Source organism: Mastigoproctus giganteus, chromosome 1, assembly GCF_048544385.1.
Source record: "Mastigoproctus giganteus isolate SK-2022 chromosome 1, ASM4854438v1, whole genome shotgun sequence".
Classification (NCBI taxonomy): domain Eukaryota; kingdom Metazoa; phylum Arthropoda; class Arachnida; order Uropygi; family Thelyphonidae; genus Mastigoproctus; species Mastigoproctus giganteus.
The window spans coordinates 234,689,306-234,705,800 of NC_143575.1; the positions used below are offsets into that span (position 1 = coordinate 234,689,306).

The following is a 16,495-nucleotide window of genomic DNA, read 5'->3' on the forward strand; positions in this document are numbered from 1 at the left end:
GGGCAACAGGGTGGGTATGCCACGCTTTATTCGTGAATGGAACAACAGAGCTAAAGCGCTGTATTGGGCAAAGAAGCAATGGCCTCGGAGGCACAATCTTACACCTGGGTCATAAAATATTGTGCACGAAAGTTTGGTGAAGCCAGATAAAATACTTTTACCTCCACTGCATATCAAGTTAGACATAATGAAACAATTTCTTAAAGCATTGAATAAGGATGGCAACTGCTTTAAGTACCTTTGCAGTAAATTTCCCGGTTTATCTGACGCAAAACTTAAGGAGGGTATCTTCATTGGTCTCGAAATTAGAAAATTGGTTTTAGACAGTCAGTTTGAAACTACTATGACTGACGTTGAAAGGGAAGCCTGGATTACTTTTAAAAGTGTATTGGAAAACTTTCTAGGAAATCACAGGATTATGAGAAAATTATTCAAAATATGCTCGAAAATCTTCGCAATTTAGATTGCAATATGAGCATCAAAATTCACTTTTTGCATGCCCATCTTGATTTTTCCCCCGAAAATCTTGCATAGATGAGAGAAGAACAAGGGGAGAGATTCCATCAGGACATAAAGGAAATGGAGCAGAGGTATCAGGGAAGGTGGAATACAAGCATGATAGCCGACTACTGCTGGTGTTTAAAAAGAGAGAAACCTGGCAGTCTACATAAAAGAAAAACGATTAAACGTTATTTTTAAAAAAAAAAAAAAAAGAGAGGAAGGCCTGATTAATGAAAGTTTCAGAATTTTGATTAATTAACCCAGGGGGCTCACATCTCGTGAGTATGGGATTGGCAAACCCAGGGTCCTGAGCTGGATATCATCATTCTTCTTTTTCTTGGTGATTCCTTTATACTTCTCTCTCTCTCTCTCTCTCTCTCTCTCTCAGGGGGTAACTCGGGGAATTTTTTTTTTTTTTTGGCTGATGCAGCATAAGCCTCAGGCTTCCTTGTACCATGTGGCTAATAATAATAATAACTTGTTAGTATTTACGTGTTTTTTTTTTTTGATATATGAAAATGTAATCCTATCAATTTGTCATTACTAAATACAATAGGCTTAGAGGGGAACAGGTATCCTGTGTGTTACCAGACACAGCCTAAAACACTGATGGATCCAATATCTCTCTATTACAGAAGATTTAGGAGAAGTCCGGTTGGCCTGCCTCCCTAAAATCCACTCATGCACACCTTCTCGACGGTAAGCCCTGTTACTTCACTTAGGTGGCAACGAACGTGTAGAGTGGTTCTCTTCAAGATGCCTGGTCAGCGTGAAGAGGAAAAGACCAAACCCTCCAGCATATGACAGCACAACAAAACAAATGGCCCTCAGTCCCCAGCAGCTTTCACTCGCCCTCTTACGGCAACGGGAGGATCAGAGTGGAAGCAGAGGGTGCTAAGAATCTCTGGGTACGACCAGGCTGCCATGCACGGAAACTGAACTTGGCCTGTTATAACGTAAGATCACTCATCGGTGAAGACAGGATATTAGAGCTCGAAAATGAATTAGAAAATGTGAATTGGAATATCATCAGTTTGGCTAAAACAAGAAGAAGAAATCAATCACTTATAAGTTTATCAAGTGGAAATCTGCTGTACACCAAGGGAAACAGTGAAAGGAGTGAAGGTGGAGTTGGATTTCTAGTCCATACAGATTTAAAAAACAACATTTTGGAATTCAAAAGAACATCACCAAGGGTGTCAAGACTAATACTCAAGATTTCTAAGAGGTACAAGCTAAAGGTTATAATGATTTATGCACCAACATCGAGCCATGATGATGAAGAGGTTGAAGAAATGTACACCGAAATTGAGTCTTCTAGATGAGCAGAAAACCCACTACACTATTATTATGGGGGACTTCAATGCTAAGGTTGAAAAAGACAAAACAGTGCAGAAGGGGGAACTATAGGAAATTTTGGAATTGGTGAAAGAAATGAAAGAGATGAAGGACTTGTGGAATTTGCAGAATCTCAAGGATTGTCAGTAATGAACACTTTTTTCAAGAAAAGGGTGAACAGAAAGAGGACATGGAAGAGTCCAAATGGATTAACAACTAATGAAATCGACTTCATTCTCACTAACAGAAGATATATAGTGAATGATGTTACCGTCCTGAATAAGGAAATGTTGGAAGTGACCACAGAATGGTAAGATGCACACTTGATATAGATGTAGGAAGAGAAAGGAAAAAACTGACTTGAGTAAATAATATGAAGGTCTTTGAGATAACAGAAGAGGAGAAAAAAGCAGTATGTACTGGAATTTAAGAAAACGTTTGAGCTTCTGGAGACTTGAGCTCCAGACCAAGATATCGATGAGGAATATTACAACTTTCTGAAAGTGATAAAGCCCAAGAAACCTATAGTGGAAAAGAAATCCAAAGAAGAAAAAATTAGTCAAGAAACACTTATGATGAACAAAAGATGACAAATGAAGAGCAAGATAAACACTGAAAAGGAGAAAATTGAGTATACTGAGTTATGCAAAGCTATTAGAAAGAGACTCAGAGAGGACATAAGAAGATTTAACACAAGAAAATTAGAACAAGGATTTAAGGATTTAAGGGAAAACAAAGTATTTAAGTCAGCAGCCACGAGCAGTAATACAGAAAGACAAATGATACTGAAACTGAAGAATAGCGATGGTGTACTTATAAACAGCAGAGAAGGCATAATTAAAATAGCCGAAGACTACTATAGAGAATTATACAAGGAGCGAGCGAATGATGCCAGCAGTGGGGAAGATGGATTGCAAATTAGCAACACATACTACATACCCGATATTCTTCCTGATGAGGTAGAACATGCATTGAAGAAAATGAAGCATCAAAAAGCCCCGGAGGAAGATGAAGTTACTGTAGAGTTGTTAAAATTGGGAGGAAGAGACATAACACAAAAACTGGCAAGGCTCTTCACAAAGTGCATTAGAAAAGGTGTGACGCCTAAGCAGTGGAATAATGCGATCAGAGTTTTGCTGCATAAGAAAGGAGACAAATCAGAAATTGGAAATTATAGACCAATTAGCTTGTTATCCCACATCTACAAGTTGTTCACAAGGGTCATTACTAACAGATTAGAAAGAATACTTGATGAGAATCAACCGAAAGAGCAAGCTGGCTTTAGGCCAGGATTCTCAACTATGGATCACCTTCACGTAATATCAAAGCTAATGGAGAAAGCAAATGAATAAAAAACACCATTATGCCTGGCATTTGTGGATTATGAAAAGGCATTTGACTCCATACAGCATAAGGCAATGTTTCGGGCACTGGAAAGACAAGGCATAGATACCCCACATATTATGATTATGAAGAAAATATATGAGAGTGCTACCTCCTTTATTAGACTAGACAAAGACAGTAGGAAATTTTAAATCGAGGAGTTCGACAAGGAAACACAATATCTCCGAAGATGTTTACTGCTGTCCTTGAGGAAGCTTTCAGAAGATTAGACTGGTCGCAGAAAGGAGTCAATGTGAATGGAGAGTACCTAAACCATTTACGATTTGCAGATGACATTGTCGTCATAAGCCACGATCCCAAAGAATTAGAGGAAAATCTTAATCAGTTATGCAGAGTTAGTAAGGATTTTGGACTAAAGATGAATATGGCTAAAACAAATGTAATGATGAACAAGTATGCCACAGAAAGGGAAATAATGATTGAAGGAGCAGTAATTGAAAAGGTGGAGTCATATACTTATCTGGGACAAGTTATTAGCTGTAATAATGATAAATGGCTGGAAGTCAAGAGAAGAATAAATTTTTGATCGATAGCATTCAGGAAATATAGAGAAATATACTGAGGAGCAATATCCCAGTTTGAATGAAACGTAAAATAATGAACCAATGTATACTCCCCACCATGACTTATGGAAATGAAACTTGGGCACTCACCAAAAGAATGGAAGAGAAGCTGAGAACTACACAGCGAAAAATGGAAAGAATTATATTGGAAATCAGATTGGGAATCTGTTAGATAAGAAGAGAAACAAGTGGATTAGGCAGCAAACTCAAGTAAAGGATATTCTTATCAAAACTAAAGAACTAAAATGGTCATGGGCAGGGCACATAGCTCGAAGATATGGTGACAGATGGACTAAGAAAATAACAGAAACCCAAGAGGAGCTAGAAGAAAACCTGGAAGACAAAGGCGGAGATGGATAGATGAAATTCATGAGTTTGTGGGTAGTAAATGGATGGCCAGTGCTCAAAACAGAAGGAACTGGAAAGTTGTAGGAGAGGCCTTCATCCTGCAGTGGATTGAAAATGGCTGATGATGATGATGAAATACAATAATTATATACTTTCGTTAAAAACAATACTTTTTTATTTCTTAAATTGTGATGTATCTGGATGTGATAGAAAATAATCTAAGTCATATTTGAAATCACAGCAACATAATTCGGCAGTAGGACCTATTGAAATTCAAATCCCAGTGAACAAACTTTAATTTATAAACTAGTGTTATTTTTGTTGAATTGAAACTAGTAAATAGCATTAATTATGAAGATTTAATAGATATTTTTGCCAAGGTAAAGCTAATGAAAAAATATTTATGGAAATAAATTGTAAGCACTCATAATTTAGCTATTGCATTACTGTTTTATAATGGTATTATTTTACTTGGTATTATTTACTGCTAATAAACAATATATGAATATTTTTATAATATTTTTGTAACACGATTTTTGATATAGTTTTTGTAACACAATTTTTGATATAGTTTTTGTAACAAAATTAGTAATTACACTAATCTGTCGTACTTATTTGTGTATTATACTTTATTGTTGTTGGGCTCTCCCGTAGTTCAGTGCAGGCGGTAAAGGTTCGATTCTGGTGGGGGACCAAATTTATGGTGTTCACCCAGCATCGTGACGCGAAATGAGGAGCTACTTGTGAAAGGGCAGCGGACGCTGGTCACGAAAGCTAAAAACACGGTAATGGAAGTCGATTCGCTAACGATATGATCATCTGTCAAAGCCGTACGGCTGGTCATCATACCCTCACAGGCTGTTGCGACAGTTTATTATTAATATCCATATGATGCAATGAAAGGAAAAAAAAAAGTTCCCGAGTAACCCTGTGAGAGAGAGAGAGAGAGAGAGAGAGAGAGTCAAAAGTAGAAGGGAATCACCAAGAAAGAGAAGAATGATGATATCCAGCTCAGGACCCTGGGTGTGCCAAGCCCATACTCTCCAGATGTGAGCCCCGGGGTTAAGTTCAGTATTGTTCTTTATATTTCGCTGTATTGCAACGTTTGTAAACGTTGTTTTGTTTTTAAACAGATCGGCAAAAATAATTGTTTTTATGATTATATTTATTTATGTAGAAATTTTAATGGGGCTGCTCAAGAGCTTAGTGCCTTGGGCCCCAAGAAGCGTAAGTATGGTCCAGGGTATGTCTGCCAGGAGAAACAATGATGTCACCAAGAGTTTGTCAGATTTTAAGGAGGGTAAAGAGAATATTATTATTCATGTGTGGATAAATAATATTAAGCACACAAGATTTGTTAGACAAGTATAAACCATGCTGAAGAAATGCCGCAAGTTAGATCACAATGTCTATGTTTATGCAATTCTGCCCGGACATGATGGGGGCGTTTATATGCTGAAAGCCTTGTTTAACTCAAGACTTCAAGATCTCTGCAAGGCTTTTGGGGGTAATTTTTTATCAGCTTGGCCTGCACTTGGAGATGGAGGAATTTGTTTTGTAGACACGGGAAACATTTAAACAAAGGTGGTGCAAAAGGGTTTTTGCCAGTACTATTGAGGAAACCTTAAAGATTCAGGGAAACTGCTAGTTTTTTTTTGGGGGGGGGGACAAGGGTAATGTAGATACGTGTTTATCTGATAATGCTGGTCAAAGTAACGCTTGCACATACCTCAAGAGTTCTTCTTTCTAACGGCAGCAGAATCAGGGCCGGCATCAGGGCAATCAACTGGTGCTCACCGCACAGGCACCCAAAATTTAGGGGGTACAAAATTCCCAGCAAATTCACTGATTTGCTGTAAATTTCAAGTCGCGATATGAAGTCGGAAAGGGCGCACAAAAAAAATCTCGCATAGGGTGCTGATAGACCTGGGGCAGGTTCTGAACAGAACATATTACCGTAGCAAGATCTTCTGAGAGCAGAAACATTTCAAATGAGTGAGAAGCTAATGCCAGGGGAGCGAGCTTAAATAACTTTAAGGGGTGTGTCGGGATAGTTAATCATACAAGAACACTAAGTCAATTGTTTTTACAGTAATGTTAGAAGTGTCGTCAACAAAAAGAGTGAATTCGAACTGCTGGTTAGGACAAATAACGCTAACATAATAGGGCGGCCATACTCCAATATACGGTGCCACCCAGAAATAGGCTGTGATGAGTTTCAGTATGGTACGTTATTATTATTATTAGCCATATGGTGCAAGGAAGTCTGAGGCTTATGCTGCACTGGAAAAAAAATAATTTCCAAGTTACCCTGAGAGAGAGCAGAGGTGTATTGCTAAAACAAAATAGTACCGGAACGCTCGTTCTCCAGAAGACTATATGATAACATCGACTGTACAGTAACTGAATCAGATTTCAGACTCACAGTTCATAGAACAACAAGTTCTAGCGTTCAGCTCATGACGAATCAAAATGCAGCATTCACACGCATCACAGTATATCTCATTCGTTGGATCTCTTTATCTAACACATTGTACTTTAGTAAGAAACGTTCAAGTTTCATTGCGATATTTATATTTTTGTCTTTAAATAAATTTTTAAATTAATCTATTAATTTTAAAGATTACTATTAATATATATTTTAGTAGCAATGGGTAAAATAGATATTTCTCCATCCCCTTTGATTATGCCATTGTTTCATAATATTAGGTGTATAAATTTAATGATTTTCTATTATGACATTTAGAAAAAAGTACTGGAACGTTGTTCCGGCTCGAATACACCACTGAGAGAGAAAGAGAGAGAGAGAGAGAGAGAAAAGGTAGAAAGGAATCACCAAGAAAGAGAAGAATGATGATATCCAGCTCAGGACCCTGGGTGTGTCAAACCCTTACTCACCAGATGTTGAGCCCCTGGGGCTATACACCAATGAGCCAAACATCATGACCACTTACCTAATATGATGTTGGTTCTCCCCGTGCAGCCAAAACAGCTCATACCTAGTGAGGCATGAATGCTACAAAATTTCTAAATGTCTCTTGTAGTATCTGGTACCAACATGTAACCAGCGGATCCTTTAACTCCTGTAGGGTCCGTGGTTGAGATGCCGCAGATCGGAGCTACTGTTCCAACAAAAACCACAGATGCTCGATGGGGTTGATGTCTGGGAATTTGGAAGCCAGGGCAATATCTGGAAGTCTTCCTCATGGTCTGCGAACCAGTCTCAAACAATCTGGGCGGTGTGGCATGGCACATTATCCTACTGAAAGATGGCACCACCAGAGGGGAAGACTGTTACCATGAAAGGGTGTGCCTGGTCGTGATGATCTTTAGGTAGGTGGTAGATGTCAGAGTGCCCGGCACATGGATGACTGTACCCAGGTTATCCCAGCAGAACATCGCCCAAAGCATGCATGACACCGCCGCTACTGGCATGTTTTCGGCCTTCAGTGCATCCAGGCGCCATCACTTCCCCAGGTAAACAATGCACACATACCCAGCTGTCAACATGGTGCAACAGAAAACATGATTCATCGGACCAGACGACCTTCCAATCACTCAAGGTCCAGTTTCGATACTTGCATGCCCATTGTAGGCACTGTTGCCGGTGAACTGTGGTTAGCATGGGCACTCGGAGCGGCCTGTGGCTATGCAGTTTCATTTGCAAAAGGGTTCAATGTACTGTGTGTTGTGACACATTACTCCCATCACCAGCTAGTTGTGCCACAGTCGCCCTTCTGTTGCCACATATCATCTGGGAGAGCATTCACTGTCCAACACCTCACAGGTGGTTCGTGGGTTTTCCCTTCTGGGACCACTTTTGGTAGGTACTAACCACAGCTGACCATGAGCATCCCACCAGCCATGCTGTTTTGGATATGCTCTAACCCGGTTGTCTGGTCATTACAATTTGGCCTTTGTCAAACTCGCTTAAGTCCACTGCCTTTCCCATCTGAAGAACAAGAGTAACACTGATTAATGGAGCTCAGTATCGGGTGTTTTTTATACCATGTCCCAACTGGCGCACCCCTCATAGTTCACCTGCAGTTGCTTCGATTTGCATAACGACTCGCTGGTCATAATGTTTTGTCTCATCAGTGTATATATCCCGGAGAATGACATGCCACGAGGCTGTATCATAGGCTATCTAGATATCGAAACATATCATGACTAAATGTTCTTTTCTAATGAAAGAATTCCGTACGTTGTTTTCTGTTTTAATTAGGAGGTCCAAGGTTGATCTACAATGTATTTAGGAAAGATAGGGCAGAGAGAAGGGTGATGGGGTCATGCTTCTTATCAAAAGCAGCCTGAGCAAGACGAAAGCTTGCTCAGATTCAAACGTTTTGCAGGTATGGAATCTGTATGATGTGAGATAGTTGGAAGCAAAGGTATAATGAGAGTAGGAGTAATCTACAGGCCAGGTGATTATGAAGATGTAAATGGAATGGGCAAGCAAGTGTGAATGTCTTATGGGTGATTTTAATTTGCCTCTACTGATTGGAGCAAATGGGAAGGAAACTCCACATGGAAACTCCATAAAATTTTTAAACCAACTCCATGATTTTTATTTGTACCATGTAAGGGAAAGTAGTAGGGGGAAAAAATATTCTAGATCTGATCACCTATGAACCAGATGACATAATAGGCCTGACAATACAGGAACCAGTAGCAGGAAGTGATCACGGAGTTCTACGGTAGACGATGAAGAGAGAGAGAGAGAGGGAGAGGTAGCAGTAGATAAAGGCAAAGGAATGGGTTATAATTTCAGAAAAGGAAATTATGATGCCTTAAGGTACATGGCCTCCATTAACTGGGTAGATATCGTACAGAGAGCGAATACAATTGAATTATGGTATACCTTAAAACATTAGTCAGAGAAGCCTTGAATGCGTATATACCATTAAAAAATACTCCATGAGGAGGATTCCGGGTTGGATGAATAATGAAGTTGGCAGATTACTTGGCCAGAAAAGAAGGCATGGAACAGTTATAGGGCAATAAAAAGTACTGAAGCCTTTAACAGCTACAAATTGATCTGTAATAGTGCCACAGAAAAGGTTAGGCTGGTAAAGGCACATTATGAGAAATCGCTGGCAAAGAGAGAGGGATAAGGAATTCTTCACATATATAAATGCAAAGAAGAGGACAAACCAGATCGGACCCTTATGTAATGGACGTGGGATAGTATTAGATATCCCAGCTGATGTTACAGATGAACTCAACAGTTATTTTGCAACTATATTTACAGAAGACAAATCCTTTATGTCAAAGAGAAAGTATGGGAGTGAAGTTGAAAAATATGTAATTAATGACATTGACATTTCACATGATTATTTAATGAAAAAACTTTTGAGACTACAGGCGAGTAAGGCTCGTGGGGTTGATGGCATATACCCTACAAATTTAAGTGAGGTGGCAAGTGAGTGCATTGAAATATTGAGGCTAATTATGAGAGCATCACTGGACTCAGGAGAGGTTCCAGTGGATTGGAAAAGTGCCAACATATCTCCAATACATAAGGGTGCTTTTTAAGAGTGAAGTGAGATATTACTGATGTCAGTCAGTCTAACTTCAATAGTAGGGAAATCATGATGGCAATGATCATTGGGTGAAATTCAGGTTCATTTAGATAGAAATTGAATTCTGAAGGATATGCAGCATGGTTTTGTAAATGGAAAATAATGTTTAAAAATCTGGTTACCTATTTTGACAGGTCACTCACGAGCTAGATTTAGGGAATAATTTCGGCATTGTTTATTTGTATTTCAACAAAGCATGTGACATTTCAACAGAGCTTCTTCAGAGTGACCTAGATAGACTTCAGGGATGGTCAGAAAACTGGAATAAGTTATCTATACAAGTGGTAGAGGCTGACAGTTTGGGGAAATTCAAAGGTGATGTGGACAGTTACTTACAGGAGGAGGGAAATGCATAGGTTGACTCAGTCCCGCATGAGTGGTTACTTTATTAGCATTAGCATTAGTAGAGGCATATGATGCAAGAAAGCAAGCTTATGCAGCATCAGCCAAAAAAAAAAAAAAAAACTTCCACTTCACCCCTCCGTTCGTTCGAAATACCTGTCCAGCTGAGCCTTAAATTTATTTAGGTTATCAACTTCCACAACAAGGGATGGAAGTCTGTTCCACCAACCAACTACCCGCTGGCTAAAGGCAAATTTCCGCACGTCTATCCTACATCTGTCTTTCCTCAATTTGAATTTATACCCTCTCAGGTGATTATTCTGAGCAAGAGGAATAATCCCATCAGCATTGAGCATGCTAAAACGATTCAAGGCATACACCTCTATCAGATCACCTCGCCGGTGCCTAGTCTCCAGACACTGTAATTTGCAAAACTTAAGCCTTTCTTCGTAAGAGCAACCCTTTGTTCCATTCACTAATCTTGTTGCCCTTCTCTGTACTAGTTCCAGCAGCTCTACATCCTTCTTGAAATGAGGCCTCCAGACCTGTATACAGTACTCAAGGTGTGGCCTGACCATTGCCTTATACAAGGGAATAATCGCCTCCTTATCCCTGCTAGAAAAACTCCTGTATATCATTGACAAGACACCATGAGCTACTCTTGCAGCCCATCTGCACTGCTGAGAGAACTTCATATCTGCCTGCACAATTACCCCCAGGTCCTTTTCATTCCCTACCACTGTCAGTGTAGTACCACCGAGTTGATACGTTGCTCTGGGGTTGCTGTTTCCCATATGTAGTACTTTACATTTGTCAATGCTAAACTTCATTTGCTACCACTCAGTCCATCTGATCAACCTTTCCAGATCTTATTGCAGCAGCATAGCGTCAGTCCTTAACAACTCTGCCAACCTTTGTATCATCTGCAAACTTGGACATTAAGCTTGATACACCATCATCAATATTATTTATAAATACAGAAAACAATAATGGACCCAAAACTGAACCCTGAGGGACTCTACTAATAACATTAGTCCATGATTAGCAGTGTCCATTGATTACCACTCTCTGTCTTCTCCCCCTCAACCAACCCTTTATTCATAGCAGCAATTTTCCTCCAATGCCACACTGCTCCAATTTGTGCAACAGTATCAAAAGCCTTTCTAAGATCCAAGTATATAATATCAAAGTTATTCCCTGCATCCAGTTCTTTTGTGACTGCATCATAGTATCCAATAAAATTGGTCAGGCAAGACTTCCCCTTAACAAAACCATGCTGTGTTTGAGCTATAACTGAAGTCTTGTCTAGATGATCCTGCAGTGCTTCTTTAACCAGTGCCTCCATTAATTTTCCTGGAACAGAAGTTAAAACTCACAGGTCTATAATTACTTGTGTCAGCCTTTGATCCTCCTTTGTGAATTGGGGTCACATTTGCACATCTCCAGTCTATGGGTACCTTCCCTGAGTCCAAGGAAGCTCTCATAATTATGGCTAAGGGTTTGCTTACTTCCTTTGCTGCCTCCTTTAATATAACTGGATAGATCCCATCCACCCCAGGTGCCTTTCTTGTGTTTATCTTCAACAATTTATCCTCCACTTTACTCTCAGTTATTACAAGATTATCTAGCCTACTGCCAGAGTTGAATACACCTCTGGCATTCCCCTCACTGAATAACTCCTCATGTGTGAATGTCGATGCAAAATATTCATTTAGTTTGTTAGCTACTTGAGCAGGATTATCAACAGTTTAACCATCGATATCAAGTGGACCAATCTGATTCATCCCCTTCCTTTTAGAGTTTATATAAGTAAAGAACTCTTTGCTGTTTTTCTTTGCATCCTTTGCCAAAGATTTCTCATAATCTGCCTTTGCCTGCCTAACCTCCTTTGTGACTTGGTTACAGACCAGCTTATATCTATCATAGGCTTCTGTGTCACATGTTAATTTATATGTATCCCATGCATTTTTCTTCTCTGCCATATGTCTCATTAGTTCTTCTGACATCCATTTAGGCCTAAACCTTGAACAATATTTCTTAGTTGGTATATAAAGCCTAGTAGCTTCCAAGGTAAGTTCTTTGAATGCTTCCCATTTTGAATTTGCTGTTGGTAACATCATCAGTTGGTCCTACTGTATAGAATTTGAATACTGTCTCAAACCATCGTAGTTGCCTTTACGAAAGCAATAACCCTTCCCTTTATCCCTGATGGTAGTTACCTCTTTGAGTAAATCCCACTTCAGCACACTGTGATCACTGCTACCTAGTGGTTCCTTTATCTGCAGATTCTTAATGCATGAAGAATCACTACTGATAATCAAATCAAGGGTATTACTCCCTCTAGTTGCCTCCCGAACATGCTGATGTAGAAAACAATCATCCAATAAATCCACAAAAGCCTTGCTAGTGTGTGAGTGACCAACCCACAAATTCCAGTCAATATCTGGGAAATTAAAATCCCCCATTATAAGACTCTCTGATTTACTGGCCCACTCTATTTCCCTGTACAGTTTCTTATTATACTCATCAGAGTCATTAAGCCTATAGCACACTCCTACTCTCAATTTTGATCTCCCAATGCTTATGTCACACCAAACTGACTCGACACTGCACTGTCCAGCGATGTCGACTGGCTTTACTTCCTTGGATTTTATGTGTTTCTTAACTAATAGCATAACCCCTCCTACCTTCCTGTCTTGTCTATCCTTTCTGTAGACATTGTACTCCCCAAATTCCAGTTCTTCAGTCCTTATATCTGTGTGACACCACGTCTCTGATATCCCAACAATATCCGCCTTTGATGCTTTGAGCAATACCTCAAATTCATCAAATTTATTTACCAATCTCCTAGCATTGGTGTACACGCAAGTATACTTGCACCTGTTCCTATTCTTAGCTACCCTAACACAACCCATGTGTTTACTTGTACTGTAATGACTCCCAGCAGTCTCTGAAATATCCTGCATCTTGTTTTCCAGGCTTCTGCTCATTCCAATAGAAGCAGTGCTAGGATCACTTTCATCTCTGCCAGTTAATCTATTAGTCCTTGTATCCCCCAAGCTAGCAGTTTTCCGACCCATCTAACACTGCCTCGATAGCATCAGTAAATATTCTTGCACCATTTCTATTTAAGTGTATCCCATCCCTGTAGAAGCAGTCTGTCCTGTTAATAAGTACAGACCAAGCTGAAAAAAATTCTACCCCTTGAGCCTTGCGCAATCTTTCCAGGGCTGATTTGATCGACAAGGCTCTCATCATGTCATCATTATACACTGGAACATATTAGAATCACAGGGAAGATCCTTAGATGGATAGCAAGATGACTTCAGGCATTAAGCAAAGGGTTGCAATAAATAGTTATTCCTCAGATTGGGTTGATGTGAGAAGTTGGGTTCCCAAGGGTCAGTATTAGGACCACTATTGTTTTTGATTTTCATATATGACATCGATCATCCCTTCAGGGATGATCAAAAAAATGACAGCTATGCTTTAATCTAGCAAAGTGTAAGATATTACATCCGGGGAACAGTAACCACAAAATAACTTATACACTTGGTGGAGTTGAACTAAAACCAGTAGTGAAGGAAAGAGACTTGGGTGTTACAATACGGGGAGACATGAAGTTCTCCGAGTATTGTAGACAAGTTGCAAATAAGGCCATTGGTGTCCTATCGATGATTTATCAAACGTTTGCTAGTATAGATAAGAACGTCATAGTCACGTAATATAAAGCTGTTGGAATACTGTGTTCAAGTGTGGAGACTGCACCTAAAAAAAAAAAGATATCGAGCTTCTTAAAAGGGTCCAGAGATGGGTAACTTGCCTGGATTGGTAAAAGGACATCCTTATGAGGAAAGACTTTGAATATGTTGGTTGCACAGCTTCTAGGCACCTTAGAGGTGACTTGATTGAGGTGTTTAAGACTCTAAAAGGCAATAGTAAAATGAATGAGAATTAAATTTACACGGTTATAAATGATTCTAGAACTAAGGGCCATAAATTCAAGTTACTGGGGGAGATGTTTAGACTGGACTGCAGGAAGTTGTATTTTAGCCAGCAAGTTATAAATTACTGGAATAAGTTACCTATATGAGTGGTAGAGGATGACAGTTTGGGGAAATTCAAAGGTGAGGTGGACAGTTACCTACAGGCGGAGGAAAATGCATAGGTTTTCTATTTCCTTTCCTTTTATTAATTATTTATTTTTTTAAATTTTCTTATTATGGCTTTATTCATTTTTTTTTTTTTTTTTTTTTTTTTTTTTGGCTGGTGCAGCATAAGCCATAGGCTTCCTTGCACTATGTGGCCATTGCTAATAGTAATACAAAATTGAGGAAAGACAGTTGCAGAAATTTGCTTTTAGCTAGCAGGTTGTTGATTGCTGGAATGAATAAACTTCCATCTGTCATCATGAAAGTTGACAGCTTAAATAAATTCAAGGAAGAACTGGACAAACTTTTGTAGTGAATGGATGGGTGTAATGGGAAGGTTTTTTTGACTGATGTTGTATAAGCTTGCTTTCTTGCATCGTATGCCTCCACTAATGCTAATAATACCTTTCTCAAGAATTCCTTTCCTTTCAGGAAAGATTATCCATCTTCCCCAAGACCAGATCAACTAAGAAGCTCCATGAAAGTCTACAGTATTTATCTGATACGAAGAAAATTGTGATCATACCAATGGACAACATATACGAGGGCTGTTCATAATGCTTTTTTTTTTCGTAACATATCTTTATTAATCATTCATATTTTGATAGTCCTTTTCAAATAATTCCCCACTTGATGACATGCACTTACTCCATTTCTATACTTCAAAAACATGGTGGAAGCTATTTTTTGACATGCATTTGAGAATTCCCTCTGATGTTTTTACAACTTCTTCTGATGACTGAAAACATTTCTCTCACAATGCTTTCTTTAACTTGGAAAAAATAAAATTGCAAGGTCAGGGCTGTACAGTGGATGAGGAATATGACATTAATGCTGGCTAAGTATTCAATGACAGTTCAAGGAAGTTCTCTGATTGTTGTGATGCAGAATCCATCCACTGTTGTGGTCATTTGCGATGAATGCACCCACAAAGTGTGCAGTACAGTTCTGTAATAATTGTATGATGTGGCCCAACATGATGGTAAACCATTCCTTGAAAGTAAAAAAAAAAAAAACGAGATGCCCATAACCTTTCCCGAAGAAGCCACAACCTTTTCTTTATTCAGTGTTTTGTGATGACAAACTTTACCAGAGCTTTGTTGCTTACTTTCTAGTTTGAAATTATGAAGTCTACCATTATCGCCTTGTGCAGAACTTCACCATCTTCAGTAAACATTGTTGCAGCTCCTGACAAACTTGCTGATAATTTCTGTGGTGATAGTAGTGGTTGGAGCTCCAGGACTGCCGATTTCTGTGATAGAATCACATTGATCTTTAAACATTCTAAACTACATGTAAGCTTTGCTATATGGAATTGTAGATTCACCATGAGCCTCTTTTAATATTTCATACACTTCACTTGATGTTTTTTGAGATGGAAACAAATTTTGAGAGTAGCATACTGTTCCTCGCATGTCACATCCATCGTTACTTAGGTGAAATTGAACAGGCATAAATTTGACTGACTACCAAGGGGTCACACCACACATACTAGTCAACTGAACAGTTGCTATGTGATATAGCTTGGTTTGGCCTTAAATTCTGTAGCTCAGCTAGAAATAGCAAGCAGTACAGTTGTTTGTGAAAAATTATGATCATTCTTTATTGAACAGCCCTTGTATTTACATGTCATACATTTAATTATCTATTTATGACTTCACCACAATCAAATTCCACCAATAAACAAACGAAGAGAATTTTATAGTGGATACACTGCTTACTATGTTTTGAGTATGTCTGATATCAGTTTTTCCAAACTGTCATATGATATTCAGTTAATAACTGGACTTAGCACTAATTGACAGCTGTTCCTCCATAGCTAAAAATTATCAGAGAAAGACAACATTGTGCAAAAGGTTACCCTTCCAATGTCATCCTTCTCTGATAGAACTTTCAGCTTCGCCATCTTGCCACAATTAACTTTTGAAAATGAATATTGTGCATTAATTAGACTGAATAATAAGTTTACATTTTATTCATATTTATTTATAAGAAAAATAATATGATAAGGTCTTTATAGGTGGCAGCTTCATGAGCAGTTTCATTCATCTTTTGGAACTCCCCTCCCAAATTTTAACACTGTAAGCTACTCAGTGGTTAAACTGACCATATCATTAAATTATTGTATTCATTTAGTATTAAAGTTAACCATAATAAATATGCTTTTAATTAATTATATCATATACACAATATATCATTTTAAAGAACTATAAAAAATATTGAACCTAATTTTTGAAAATACAAATGCTCAGCTTTCTTAATTTCT

General features: G+C 38.7%; 1 protein-coding gene across 1 annotated transcript in view; it reads left to right on the forward strand.

Moving 5' to 3' along the window:
• LOC150091651 (sushi, von Willebrand factor type A, EGF and pentraxin domain-containing protein 1-like) overlaps window positions 1–16,495 on the forward strand; it is a 183,168-nt gene that overhangs the window by 118,838 nt on the left and 47,835 nt on the right. The gene's annotated exons all lie outside the window — the stretch shown is intronic.